This window comes from Mesoplodon mirus (assembly GCF_964341445.2).
Source record: "Mesoplodon mirus genome assembly, contig: HAP1_SCAFFOLD_330, whole genome shotgun sequence".
Taxonomy (NCBI): Eukaryota; Metazoa; Chordata; class Mammalia; order Artiodactyla; family Ziphiidae; genus Mesoplodon; species Mesoplodon mirus.
This window is the reverse complement of record NW_028295610.1, coordinates 351,145-365,521: the sequence shown is the minus strand read 5'-3', so window position 1 is coordinate 365,521 and position 14,377 is coordinate 351,145. Positions and strand designations below refer to the sequence as shown.

Here is a 14,377-nt window from a genome sequence, read left to right as displayed (position 1 = left end):
CCACATTAGAAAATGGGGCAAAAGTTGTAAGTAGACACTTATAGATGAAGCTACCAAGCATTTGAAAAAAAGATCAAACTTATTAGAAATCAGAGAAATTTAACTAAAACAAGATACTACTATACATTTAATACACTAGCAAAATGGTGATGAGTCGTCCAAATGAAGGTAAGTGGTTGCACAAAAACCTGACGTGCAACTCTTTGGTAATCTGGACTGGTGTAGCCGTTCAGGAAGTCAATCTGGCTATATTATTAAGGTATACATATTTGCTATGAAATAATTTCCCTCGGGTATGTACTCCAAAGAAATTCTCAGATACGTCTATAAACAAATGCAAGAAGATGTTTATTTTATTATCATTGGCATGGCAGTTGGAAGAGTACAGGTAAAATGTGGGTGCAGAAAATGGAACTCTATGAAACAAATTAGATAGATGGGTGAATGTTTTTTTTGTTTGTTTGTTTTTCTGCGGTACGTGGGCCTCTCGCTGTTGTGGCCTCTCCCGCTGCGGAGCACAGGCTCCGGACGTGCAGGCTCAGCAGCCATGGCTCACGGGCCCAGCTGCTCCACAGCATGTGGGATTTTCCCAGACTGGGGCGTGAACCCGCGTCCCCTGCATTGGCAGGCAGACTCTCAACCACTGTGCCACCAGGGAAGCCTGGATGGGTGAATCTTAAAAATATACTCCTGAATGAAGGAAATAAACACCAGAATGAATTTTATGACACAATATTATTTATATGAATTGAAACTATACACAAGTGCACATTTTGCACAAGAACACACCCAAAAGAAAACACATCAAACAAATTAGAATGGTAGCTTACGGGGTAGAGAAGGGAGTGGAGGGTGCCATAGGGAACAAGAGGTGAATAAATAAAACTTAATCATGTTACCGTATTTCATCATGCTATATCCAAGATTTCACTTTACTTGTAGTGGAAAGAAATCCTGTGTGCTATGTTGGCTTAAGTCAAGAATAGTTCTTGGAGGATATTTTCCTGAAAGAATTTGGAACACATTTTTGAAAAAATCTTTGTTTATACTATGGATGATCTTTTTTTGTTTGTTTTGTTTGTTTCTTTAATTTCTGTTTTGTGGGTGTGTGTGGGATCTACTTTATTTTGTATTTCATTCATCTGATCTTATATTTTTCCATCTGCCTTCTTCAGTTTTATTATTCATTTATTAATTTCCTGAAATGGATGTTTTCTGAATCAATTTTCAACTTCCTTTCTACTTTGTTTTGTTTTGTTTTGTTTTTGTTTTCCTTGCTGTACGCGGGCCTCTCACTGTTGTGGCCTCTCCCGTTGCGGAGCACAGGCTCCGGACGCCCAGGCTCAGCGGCCATGGCTCACGGGCCCAGCCGCTCCGTGGTATGTGGGATCTTCCCGGACCAGGGCACGAGCCCGTGTCCCCTGCATCGGCAGGCGGACTCTCAACCACTGCGCCACCAGGGAAGCCCCCCTTTCTACTTTAATATATGCTTTTAAGGCTCAACATTTCCCTCTATGTATGTGTTCCAATCTCCAGATCCAATTATGAATTTGAATGTTTCTCTTCATGGTTCTGTCAATGTTTGCTTTATAAAGTATCAGCTGAAGTTATTAGTTTCTGAGAATTTGAAACTTTTATGACTGTGAAGTGTCCCTCCGTATGTTAAGTAATGCTTTTTCCTTCCCCTTAAAGTTCACTTGGTCAAATAGCAATGTCACAGATTTTATAATTACAGAAATAACTTGAGACCTAGGATGTTGATGTCTGTCTCTAGAAAGGATTTTCCCTTGCTTCTGCACGGGTTGTAAGATGCTAACAAAACACGTTCACCTTTACACAATTTCAGGGAATGAGGTGTTTTGGCGTTTGGCTTCAGTCCCTGCCAAAGAAAGCCCAGTTTCCTTCTCCCCTTATTCCAATGGTGAAACTCTTTGGGGTTTACCAGGAAGCCTTCGTGGCTGGTAATGCTTTTATGTCGCTTAGCCTCTGGAAGACGTCCAAAATTCTACTGAGTTTGTACGCCTTTCAATGAACAGAATCTACACTCTTCTGAGGCCTACACAGTAGAACGGCAAGACGGCCTGAGACCTTCTCAGGGATTCCGGAAAGTGAAAACCAGAGTGAAAACATGTAGTCCAGAGCTCGTGCCGGTAGACACCCCCGCACCCACCCTTGCATTCTGGGACATGTAGTCCAGAGCTCGTAAACTCGTGTAGTCCCATATACTGCAGCTACAGTAACGCCTCGCTGTAAAGGTTTACCCGCGGAATTCTGGGAAATGTGGTCCAGGAGTTCCGGGTTAGTCGCAGGCACTTCCGCCCCAGGAGGACACGCAGCAGCCATGTTTTGCCTGATGACGGTGTTTCAGGTCCGCTCTTCACGACCCATTCAAGCTTCCCCTTTGCAGACCTTTCATTTGGGGAGAAAGAGGAGGAGCGGCTAAAAGCGGAGGTTTGAGGGCCTGGAGTGGTGATGTACGTCCCGCGGGCGGAGCTTCTTTGCGTTTGGTAACGTACCCGGGATGGGGTGGGCTCAGGTCGTGCCTCCTGGGGTTTGAGGGTCTCCCCGGTTTTCTTCACCCCTAACCTGACCCCGTCCCCCACCTATGAGCTAGCCCTACCGCTTCATACGGCGTCACACTGGGTGAGTTGCTTAACTCCTCTGTGCCTCCGTTGCTGTTCGGTAAAAGGGGGGAAAAAGGAACGCCTTGTTAATATAGTGTTGTGAGAAGAAACGAGATAGCACAAGTAAAAGGTCTACAACTGCCTGATACATGGTTGGTATTAATACTACGCTAATTCGGGAGGCACCCATTTCGCAGCGGGATTCTGTGAGCCCAGGAAGCTGAATTGTCCTGGACTCCTGGCCTGTTTTGGGAGGAGAGGACTTGTAGCTGGTACGGGGGCGGAAGGGGGTGCGGTATGAATTAGTGGGGATGGAAACACAGCCCTGGTATTTCACAGTCTCCTTTCCTTCCCCAGCCCTGGCTTCTCACAAAGCACTGCACGGAGGAAGAGGCAACAGAGCCCCACGTGAGTAGGACTTGGCATTCTTCTCCTTAAGGTATTCCTATAAATTGTAGAACGTATGAGACATGGGTAACGATGATAACTGAGCCTTGGTCACTAATTTCCATTCTAAAAGCTTTATGCAAATGAACACTTTTCCATCAGGCGGTGGCTCTGTGAATTGGTACTGCTGTTTTCTCTACTTTAAGGCTGAGGAGCTGGGGGCAGGGAACACAACCCTGTTGGCCCATCCTCACCCAGATGGTAGGAGGCAGAGCTGGGGTTGGGACCCAGGCAGTTTGAGTCCAGCAGCTGAGTTTGCTAATCCCTTTGGTATATTCTCTTCGAGCATAGGGAACTGGCTAGAATCATATCATGAAAGGAGGTCGGGACTTAATTGTGGGGACCTTGAGAGCAAGGTTTAGGCTATTTTATGAGTTTTTAAGATAGTTTTCTCAACTGGGTCATTTATTTTATTTCAAATAATATGTATATCATAGAAGTAGCATAATCATTATGGAAAAATGCAGATATATACATAAAGAAAAATTTTAATTATCTGTAACTTTAGGATGTAAAGATACCAGTTGTTAATGTTTTAGTGCCTTTTTGTCTGGTTACTCTTTGTGTATGTTTCTGTGTAGTGGAGGCTGTTTTTTGTGGGACTGATGTTACACTGCAGGGCTACTCAAATTGTGGTCCACAAACCAGCGGCCTTGGCATCACTTGGATAGAAATGCCCAGCCTTGAGCCCCATTCGAGACCTTCTGATTTATAATTTCTGCGTAGGGGGTCCAGGAGGCTGCGTTCCAACAAGATCCCGCAGTAATTCACATGCACGTGAAAATTCGAGAAGCTCAAGAGAGGGTCTTTTCTGGAAACTGAGGCCGAGGAAATTGACCCTGCTGGATGTCACAGATAAAACTGAGCTGGATTCACCAAAGGCCTACTTAGTCCAATGACTTTATTCCCCCACTAATTATTGTCAACTGTCAGGGCCCCTTTCAGAATCCTGAATTGAGCAGAAGACAGCTAGCAAGTGTAGAGTCAAAATGGAGGTCGTTAGAAGTTGTGAAGATACCTCGCTCCCAAGCTTTGGGGAGTGGAATCATTGCCATCTTTTGTACTAGATCGAACCCGGGCCCCCTGCATTGGGAATGTGGAGTCTTATCCACTGCACCACCAGGGAAGTCTCCCATTTATTTCTTAAACTTTCCTATATTTATAATGATATAATTACAATTCAGATTCCTGTCTTTTTTTCATTTGAATTAGGTATGGACTGTCAAACTATTTTTTACTGTTGTTGCAGAATCCTGGCTTTTATTAGTTCTCTTTACCTCTGTGCATAATTGTCAAAAGGGTACTTCCTGTTTAAAAGGAAACTTAACGTCTTTTTATACCTTTTGTAAAAAGTTGTCCATATCAATTTAAATATTATTGTTGCAGTCACAAAATCTTTAGGAAGACAAGCAGAGATTTTCAGAAGTCTATAAAGACTCTCACATAACAGGGCAACAACGTATGACCTCCACATGTCTGACAGTCTTCTGTTGGTAGAAATCACATCTCTAAGGATAATTTCTCACTAAAATATCATCTGCTTTACCGCAGTTGCTAAGAAATAAGAAACCCTGACAGTGGTGTTCTCAGAGCTTCCTACCTTATGACGATCTCACGAGGTGGATGCCCGTGTTCTCCCCTACTGGCAGAGGACAGAACTGAGGCGAAGAGATGTGAATAACTTGCCCAGGGTGACACTGCTCGTGAATGGCGTAGCCTGATCAGAGCCCACGCATATTGACTCCAAAACCTACTCTGACTTACATGGTCTCTGTTTACACCATACCCAGAATAAGAATGACCCCTGTGGAAGCTGCAGGCACCCTGTGAGGGGGCCACTGTGTATGGCTGGGCAGGTCATTCCTCACACAGCCACTGAGGGGGTTCACGGGGGCATCTGGTATCTGCGTGGGGCTCTGCTCATCAAGCATAATCAGCTGTAGCCACCCCGAGGACTGGGAGCCTTGGTAATTCACAATGAGCACCACGTGGGTTAGTGACTTCTTTTTCTTTAAACCAGTTTCCAGTTTGACTTCTTCTTTCCCTGTCTGTCTTGCTAGGACTCTGCACTGCCCCAGAAGGAGAGAGAAAATGAGCACATTCCAGGTGAGTAGAGCTTGCCTTTCTTGCTGTTAAAAACGCCATTTTTGTACTCAGGTTGGACACAGGTTTTCCTCTTTTTTTTTTTTTGACATTTTTATTTTTTTATTTTTTTTTTTAAATTATTTTATTTATTTATTTATTTTATTAGTTTCTGCTTTATAACAAAGTGAATCAGTCATACATATACATCTGTTCCCACATCCCTTCCCTCATGCATCTCCCTCCCTCCCACCCTCCCCATCCCACCCCTCCAGGCGGTCACAAAGCACCGAGCTGATCTCCCTTTGCTCTGCGGCTGCTTCCCACTATCTATCTACCTTACACTTGGTAGTGTATATATGTCCATGCCTCTCTTTCGCTTTGTCACAGCTTACCCTTCCCCCTCCCCATATCCACAAGTCCATTCTCAAGTAGGTCTGTGTCTTTATTCCCGTTTTACCCCTAGGTCCTTCATGACTTTTTTTTTTTTTTTTTAATTCCGTATATATGTGTTAGCATACGGTATTTGTCTTTCTCTTTCTGACTTACTTCACTCTGTATGACAGACTCTAGGTCTATCCACCTCATTACAAATAGCTCAGTTTCGTTTCTTTTTATGGCTGAGTAATATTCCATTGTATATATGTGCCACATCTTCTTTATCCATTCATCCGATGATGGACACTTAGGTTGTTTCCAGCTCCGGGCTATTGTGAATAGAGCTGCAATGAACATTTTGGTACATGTCTCTTTTTGAATTATGGTTTTCTCAGGGTATATGCCTAGTAGTGGGATTGCTGGGTCATATGGTAGTTCTATTTTTAGTTTTTTAAGGAACCTCCATACTGTTCTCCATAGTGGCTGTACCAATTCACATTCCCACCAGCAGTGCAAGAGTGTTCCCTTTTCTCCACACCCTCTCCAGCATTTATTGTTTCTAGATTTCTTGATGATGGCCATTCTGACTGGTGTGAGATGATATCTCATTGTAGTTTTGATTTGCATTTCTCTAATGATTAATGATGTTGAGCATTCTTTCATGTGTTTGTTGGCAGCCTGTATATCTTCTTTGGAGAAATACCTATTTAAGTCTTCTGCCCATTTTTGGATTGGGTTGTTTGTTTTTTTGCTATTGAGCTGCATGAGCTGTTTATAAATTTTGGAGATTAATCCTTTGTCAGTTGCTTCATTTGCAAATATTTTCTCCCATTCTGAGGGTTGTCTTTTGGTCTTGTTTATGGTTTCCTTTGCTGTGCAAAAGCTTTGAAGTTTCATTAGGTCCCATGTGTTTATCTTTGTTTTTATTTCCATTTCTCTAGGAGGTGGGTCCAAAAGGATCTTGCTGTGATTTATGTCATAGAGTGTTCTACCTATGTTTTCTTCTAAGAGTTTGATAGTTTCTGGCCTTACATTTAGGTCTTTAATCCATTTTGAGCTTATTTTTGTGTATGGTGTTAGGGAATGATCTAATCTCAAACTTTTACATGTCCCTGTCCAGTTTTCCCAGCACCACTTATTGAAGAGGCTGTCCTTTCTCCACTGTACATTCCTGCCTCCTTTATCAAAGATAAGTTGGCCATATGTGCGTGGGTTTATCTCTGGGCTTTCTATCCTGATCCACTGATCTATCTTTCTGTTTTTATGCCAGTACCACGCTGTCTTGATTACTGTAGCTTTGTAGTATAGTCTGAAGTCAGGGAGCCTGATTCCTCCAGCCCCGTTTTTCGTTCTCAAGATTGCTTTGGCTATTCGGGGTCTTTTGTTTTTCCAAACAAATTTTGAAATTTTTTGTTCTAGTTCTGTGAAAAATGCCACTGGTAGTTTGATAGGGATTGCATTGAACCTGTAGATTGCTTTGGGTAGTAGAGTCATTTTCACAATATTGATTCTTCCAATCCAGGAGCATGGTATATCTCTCCATCTATTTGTATCATCTTTAATTTCTTTCATCAGTGTCTTATAATTTTCTGCAAACAGGTCTTTTGTCTCCTTAGGTAGGTTTATTCCTAGATATTTTATTCTTTTTGTTGCAATGGTAAATGGGAGTGTTTTCTTGATTTCATTTTCAGATTTTTCATCATTAGTGTACAGGAATGCCAGAGATTTCTGTACATTAATTTTGTATCCTGCTACTTTACCAAATTCATTGATTAGCTCTAGTAGTTTTTTGGTAGCATCTTTAGGATTCTCTATGTATAGTATCATGTCATCTGCAAACAGTGACAGCTTTACTTCTTCTTTTCCAACTTGGATTCCTTTTATTTCCTTTTTTTCTCTGATTGCTGTGGCTAAAACTTCCAAAACTATGTTGAATAAGAGTGGTGAGAGTGGGCAGCCTTGTCTTGTTCCTGATCTTAGTGGAAATGGTTTCAGTTTTTCACCATTGAGGACAATGTTGGCTGTGGGTTTGTCATATATGGCCTTTATTATGTTGAGGAAAGTTCCCTCTATGCCTACTTTCTGCAGGGTTTTTATCATAAATGGGTGTTGAATTTTGTCGAAAGCTTTCTCTGCATCTATTGAGATGATCATATGGTTTTTCTCCTTCAACTTGTTAATATGGTGTATCACATTGATTGATTTGCGTATATTGAAGAATCCTTGCATTCCTGGAATAAACCCCACTTGATCATGGTGTATGATCCTTTTAATGTGCTGTTGGATTCTGTTTGCTAGTATTTTGTTGAGGATTTTTGCATCTATGTTCATCAGTGATATTGGCCTGTAGTTTTCTTTCTTTGTGACATCCTTGCCTGGTTTTGGTATCAAGGTGATGGTGGCCTCGTAGAATGAGTTTGGGAGTGTTCCTTCCTCTGATATTGTTTGGAAGAGTTTGAGAAGGATGGGTGTTAGCTCTTCTCTAAATGTTTGATAGAATTCGCCTGTGAAGCCATCTGGTCCTGGGCTTTTGTTTGATGGAAGATTTTTAATCACAGTTTCAATTTCAGTGCTTGTGATTGGTCTATTCATATTTTCTATTTCTTCCTGAGTCAGTCTTGGCAGGTTGTGCATTTCTAAGAATTTGTCCATCTCTTCCAGGTTGTCCATTTTATGGGCATAGAGTTGCTTATAGTAATCTCTCATGATCTTTTGTATTTCTGCAGTGTCAGTTGTTACTTCTCCTTTTTCATTTCTAATTCTATTGATTTGAGTCTTCTCCCTTCTTTTCTTGATGAGTCTGGCTAATGGTTTATCAATTTTGTTTATCTTCTCAAAGAACCAGCTTTTAGTTTTATTGATCTTTGCTATCGTTTCCTTCATTTCTTTTTCATTTATTTCTGATCTGATTTTTATGATTTCTTTCCTTCTGCTAACTTTGGGATGTTTTTGTTCTTCTTTCTCTAATTGCTTTAGGTGCAAGGTTAGGTTGTTTATTCGAGATGTTTCCTGTTTCTTAAGGTGGGATTGTATTGCTATAAACTTCCCTCTTAGAACTGCTTTTGCTGCATCCCATAGGTTTTGGGTTGTCGTGTCTCCATTGTCATTTGTTTCTAGGTATTTTTTGATTTCCTCTTTGACTTCTTCAGTTATCACTTCGTTATTAAGTAGTGTATTGTTTAGCCTCCATGTGTTTGTATTTTTTACAAATCTTTTCCTGTAATTGATATCTAGTCTCATAGCATTGTGGTCAGAAAAGATACTTGATACAATTTCAATTTTCTTAAATTTACCAAGGCTTGATTTGTGACCCAAGATGTGATCTATCCTGGAGAATGTTCCATGAGCACTTGAGAAAAATGTGTATTCTGTTGTTTTTGGATGGAATGTCCTATAAATATCAATTAAGTCCATCTTGTTTAATGTATCATTTAAAGCTTGTGTTTCCTTATTTATTTTCATTTTGGAAGATCTGTCCATTGGTGAAAGTGGGGTGTTAAAGTCCCCTACTATGATTGTGTTACTGTCGATTTCTCCTTTTATGGCTGTTAGTATTTGCCTTATGTATTGAGGTGCTCCTATGTTGGGTGCATAAATATTTACAATTGTTATATCTTCTTCTTGGATCGATCCCTTGATCATTATGTAGTGTCCTTCTTTGTCTCTTCTAGTAGTCTTTATTTTAAAGTCTATTTTGTCTGATATGAGAATTGCTACTCCAGCTTTCTTTTGGTTTCCATTTGCATGGAAATGGAACCAGTCTCATCAAAGAGTGCACACAGGGGAGAAGCCTTACAAGTGTGAGACCTGTGGTAAGAGCTTCAGTTGGCGCTCCAGTCTAACAGTTCATCACAGAATCCATGCTGCTGATAAATCCTATAAAAGTGAGAGGAGTGGTAAGACCATCAGAGAGCCCACACACGAGAAAAGTTCCATAAAATGAGTAAAACAAAAACAAAAACAACTCAGGTGTCATGTGAATTCTTCCAGTCATCAAGTTCAAAAGAAAAAAAAATCATTTGTTTCATTAAAGTCGGTGTTTCAGCCATAGCTCAACATGTCCCAGTAGTCAGGAGGCCACACGGCAGAGAACTCTGGTAAATGGTGTAGTAAGTTGGAACTTTGACCTCTATTAAATATTAGGGGAGAAGCCTTAGTGTGAGTTTTAGCAGGCCTTGTACAAAAGTATGATGAACATGCCAAAATGTATGCCCATTACAACGTAAATTCCACGAATGCAGCGACGTTTGTTCTGAATCTACAGTCTGAACATTGTCAGCTACTTTGTAGGTGCTCGATATTTGTTCAGTTAATGAATGAGGAAAAACTTTTTGAAAATTATGTTGCAATCCCCTCCAAAATTTCATAAAAATTTGTATTCAGAGCAGTTAACCTAAATCTGGCCTTAAAAGTAATTCAGGGAGACAAAAATTTGAAGTGTTAGAAAACCACTCAGTATTGCAATTTGTAATATTAATGTGGCATCGTCCTGTTATGATGAGCTCCATTTGTCTCCCCCCAGCCTCGCTTCAAGTTGGATCTTATCTTGGACTTTGTCTATCTAATATTCTGTGAATCTTATACAGTACAAATTTAGTTATCTTTTGTGACAGTATAGACTTACTGAAAATGGATTGTTCATCTTGCAATACAGAAAGCATACTGTTGACCCTTTTTTCAGGAATGTCAAGGCAGAGGTTTAAGTGTCAGAAAGAGTTACTAATGACAGTGACAGAGGACAAACATTTCTTAGTAAATGAACTGATCGTTGGTTTCTTATTCACCACATTTCCGTCCAGGTTTTGATGTGATTGTCTCCCAAGGGTTTTAGCATTACTTTCATCAAGACTTCTTAAGTAGAGAAAAGAGGCTGTTTGAAGTAGATTACTTTTGTCAAGTTCTCTATCTCCTTACTCCTCTCTGGCCTGAGATAAAAAGAAAAAAATTATTTGTTGAAATCTGGTAATTTCATCAAACATATTTATTCAACGACTGACTTGCACACTTTTTCCTAGCGGTGGATTGAAAAATTGATTTTCAAAGTGAAGTTGCTGAGTACATATCAAAACATAGAACGTGCGTCCCTTTGATATAGAAATCACAGAATAGGACCTTATAATTAGGAAATTCAAATAGAAAAGGTGAGTAGCATGTCAATGTTACTAAATTTTGTAAAAGTGAAATATTCAATAGGATTGTCTTTATATTTTAAGATAGTTATGTAATAACAGGTCTGTTAAAATGATGGCTTAAACTTAATGACAGAAGCATGTAACAGTTTAATGTATTTTAGGTAGGTACATCACATACCTTAATCAAACATGTATGTGTGTGTGTTAATGCATCCTATCATCTGTAAAGGGATATTCACCCTTCGGTAAACAGTGGCAAGATTTTCAGGGATTTCTTCCACATGTAACTTCCATATTTTAAATTTTTCATTGAGCATCAATTTTCCAGTAAAATACTGTTACTTTTATAGTAACATAGGTAGTAAAATAATGTAAAATATAATATTAAAAATTACTAAGAACATATTAATCCCTCACAGTAAGAAATCCTATCATCATGAGGTATACATATATATGGCCAAAATTAAGGAATAGACCTCTAGAAATCAGTTATAAAAAGAAAAAAATGTATATGGTTATTCAAAGATACAGAATAGTAGTCAGTGTAACGGTCTATTTATAATTAATGCATTTGAAGTTTAGGATAAATCCATGCAGCCCAGAATATTCTGTTTTAATTCCAACAGTAGAAATTTACACATCCTAGTTCTCCTCATCAGGCTTCCTTACTGGGTGAATGGATGGATAGCTCGGGGTACCGGCTTGTCCTTTCAAGTGCTTGGTCTGACTGGAGAAGTAGCTGGGTCGCTCCAGACACTATGACACAGAGAACCATTAGCTGTGGGGAAAAAGGAACTTACCCCCCAAAAAAACTTTTTAAAATTGTTTACAAAGTAACAGTGATTGGGCAAATCCTGAAGATAGAGAGTGGAAATAGGTAAGTTTTAGAGGTAAAATTTATCAACGATTCCCTAAGGAAAAATGTGCATAGGGAAGAAACCTCGAATGATGGGAACAAGTTGCTAAGGAGGAGGTTTGCATACCATTTCCTACTTCTTAGTCATTTCACTGATGTTTAACACTTACTTGGTTAAAGGGCTTTACTCAGCAAAAGATGTATTTAATGTGAGAGGCAGGTTTCCAAGATTGGTTTCCTAGACCACACCTTCACATGTGTATGTAAAGTCCATGCTACCTCAAATTGCACTGCATTAGATGTCAGAAATCCTAGGGCTTTCTTGTTTGGTTTGGTTTGGTAGCTATCAAACCACCAACTCTCAAGGTAATTTGTAGTTTAGTGAGTTAAGTCAAGGGCTGGAAAACTACCTCCTGTGAGCCCAACCTGGCTCATTGCCTTTAAAGCTTTATTGGAACATAAAAGCTCTTTATTGGCCCATCCATTTATTTACCATCTTTGAGTGTTTCCCATTGTGCTGACAGTGTTCAGTGGTTGTGACGAGCACTGATGGCCCACAAAACCTAAACTATTTACTTTCTGGCCCTTGAGAGAAAAAGTCTGTTGATCCCCTGTGGTAAGCCCAAAAGGTTTGTCTCTGTAAGTGAAAGACCACAAGTAGAGCAGAACTTAGACTTGGTTCAGTGAGGATTCCAGAGAGGTTTCCTTTTTGATTCTCATATCTGCCCTTCTGGTTGACCTTGTTCTTTAGTTTGGTTCAAAGACAGTGGTAGCAACTAGGGACTACCTGTTTCTTTCTTCACATTCAATGAAAGAGCTGCTCTTCCATTCTTAGTGTTGAGTAGTTCACAACTCACTCCCAGTGCATGGCTTCCTCTAACCTTGACTCCCACCTATGCTAAAGACTAAATCTTTAGCTTTGTATCCAGTTCCATTGGCCTTTGTAGGGCCTTCAGTTTCAACTCCCAGTTGATAGCTTGAGCTCGAAATCTGTTTTTACCGTTGGGGATTTTCTGTCTTAGCTTTGAGCTTGGCTACATAGCAACACTTTGGGGGACTTGTTATAATCAGCATTTCTATCTTTCTTTCCTTCCTTTTTATTTATTTATTTTTTTAAGGGGATCCAAAGTCAAATTCAGTCAGTGGCTGAATGACAACACATTGATTCACAACCTTGTAGATTCTCTTATGTCCTAGGGCATCAGTGGGAAGGAGTAGAATCCTGGAAATTTGAGGTGGAAATACATGGGCAGATTCCAACAAAGCTGAGGCCTGTGACCTCTGACCTGTGACCTCTTAGTTGAGCCTGCTGTGCTATTAGAAGGAAGTCTGCCTCTACTCTGAGATAGTTTCCTTGCAGGGGTCTGTGGATCCTCAAGACTTGCCTCCACTACCTCTCGTTTTTCCAGACCTAGTAATCAGACTAGAGTCCTTGAAATGGGGACGGGAGCAGGGAAGGGGTGGGTACCCACCGGGTATAAAGGATGACCATGAGGAGACACTCTCTGCTAAAATAAGGAATTGTATAATTTATATCAATAGAAACCTGAGAAATAATGTGTGTGGATTTTGTAGGTATTGAAGCAGGTGGGAGTAATGTAATATTGGGTTAGGCTGGATTTGTTGATACGAGTGCATTCAACACCCATTCCAGACTCAGCGTGTTAGCTTGGCTACCTGGGAATGCCTTCAACAGTTTGCTCAAATGACTGACACCTGTACCCAAAGTTAGCGTATGCTAAAGTCAAAATGCCAGGACTTTCTAAGTATGTTGTAGCAAAATTTCTTGACGTTGGCATGACTGACATTTTGAACTGGATAGCTCTTTGTTGTTGGGAGCTGTCCTGTGCAATGTAAGATGGGCCAGTGGCACATACTCTTCCCTGCCACCCTAGTTGTAACAATAAAAAGTGCCTTGAGGGCTTCCCTGGTGGCACAGTGATGGAGAGTCCGCCTGCCGATGCAGGGGACACGGGTTTGTGCCCCGGTCCGGGAAGATCCCACATGCCGCGGGGCAGCTGGGCCCGTGAGCCATGGCCGCTGAGCCTGTGCGTCCGGAGCCTGTGCTTCGCAACGGGAGAGACCACAACAGTGAGAGGCCCACATACCAAAAAAAAAAAAAAAGTGCCTTGATACATCCGTGTGCACCAGCCACGTGGGGCTCATTCATAACACAGCTCCTTAAAGAAAAAAGTCTCAAGGGGCATCCCCGGTGGCGCAGTGGTTGAGAGTCCGCCTGCCGATGCAGGGGACATGGGTCCGTGCCAGGGCCCGGGAAGATCCCACATGCCGTGGAGCAGCTAGGCCCGTGAGCCACGGCCACTGAGCCTGTGCGTCCGGAGCTTGTGCTCCACAACAGGAGAGGCCACAACAGTGAGAGGCCTGCATACCACAAAAAAAAAAAAAGTCTCAAGACACTGCCACATATTTCCTGGGAGGGGGGACCAAAAGTGTCCCCAGCTGAGAACCACCATTGTAGAAGGTTTACAAAGGCATAGGAATGCCAGACCACTGGAGTGGGTTTATCACATAAGATCTGCTCACCCAAACCCCCTATGTGCCCTGGGAGGGCTCAGAGGACACTTCCTTTGCCAGAGGTTTAAGAAACGTATTGGTGAGAGGAGCGTTAGCAGTCTTGGAATGCTCTGTAGCTGCTCTTCTCTGCAGGCCAGGAATGAGAGGGAAATTATGTCATCATAATGGGCTCCCTAAATTCAGTGAGGCTAATGGGATCGTGGGGCATCATGGGTCAAGTGGAAACACTTCATTGGCAGAGATAAAGTGAGCGTGTTTTTCACAATGAACAGCAAAATGAAAGGGCTCATTAGAATGCTTTGATACACAGAGATTTTTTATAT

At 41.2% G+C, this 14,377-nt stretch overlaps 1 protein-coding gene and 1 long non-coding RNA gene across 2 annotated transcripts in view; one reads left to right on the top strand and one right to left on the bottom strand.

The window, feature by feature from the left end:
• The window catches only part of LOC309797347 (protein FAM170A-like), a gene marked incomplete at both ends in the record, with an annotated part of 518,827 nt that overhangs the window by 206,138 nt on the left and 298,312 nt on the right, over positions 1-14,377 (bottom strand). The window lies entirely within an intron of this gene.
• Positions 2,407-6,204, top strand: LOC309797352. Its single transcript, XR_014292606.1, has 3 exons — positions 2,407-2,507; positions 2,982-3,032; positions 5,132-6,204. It is a non-coding gene; the product is annotated as an uncharacterized lncRNA (long non-coding RNA).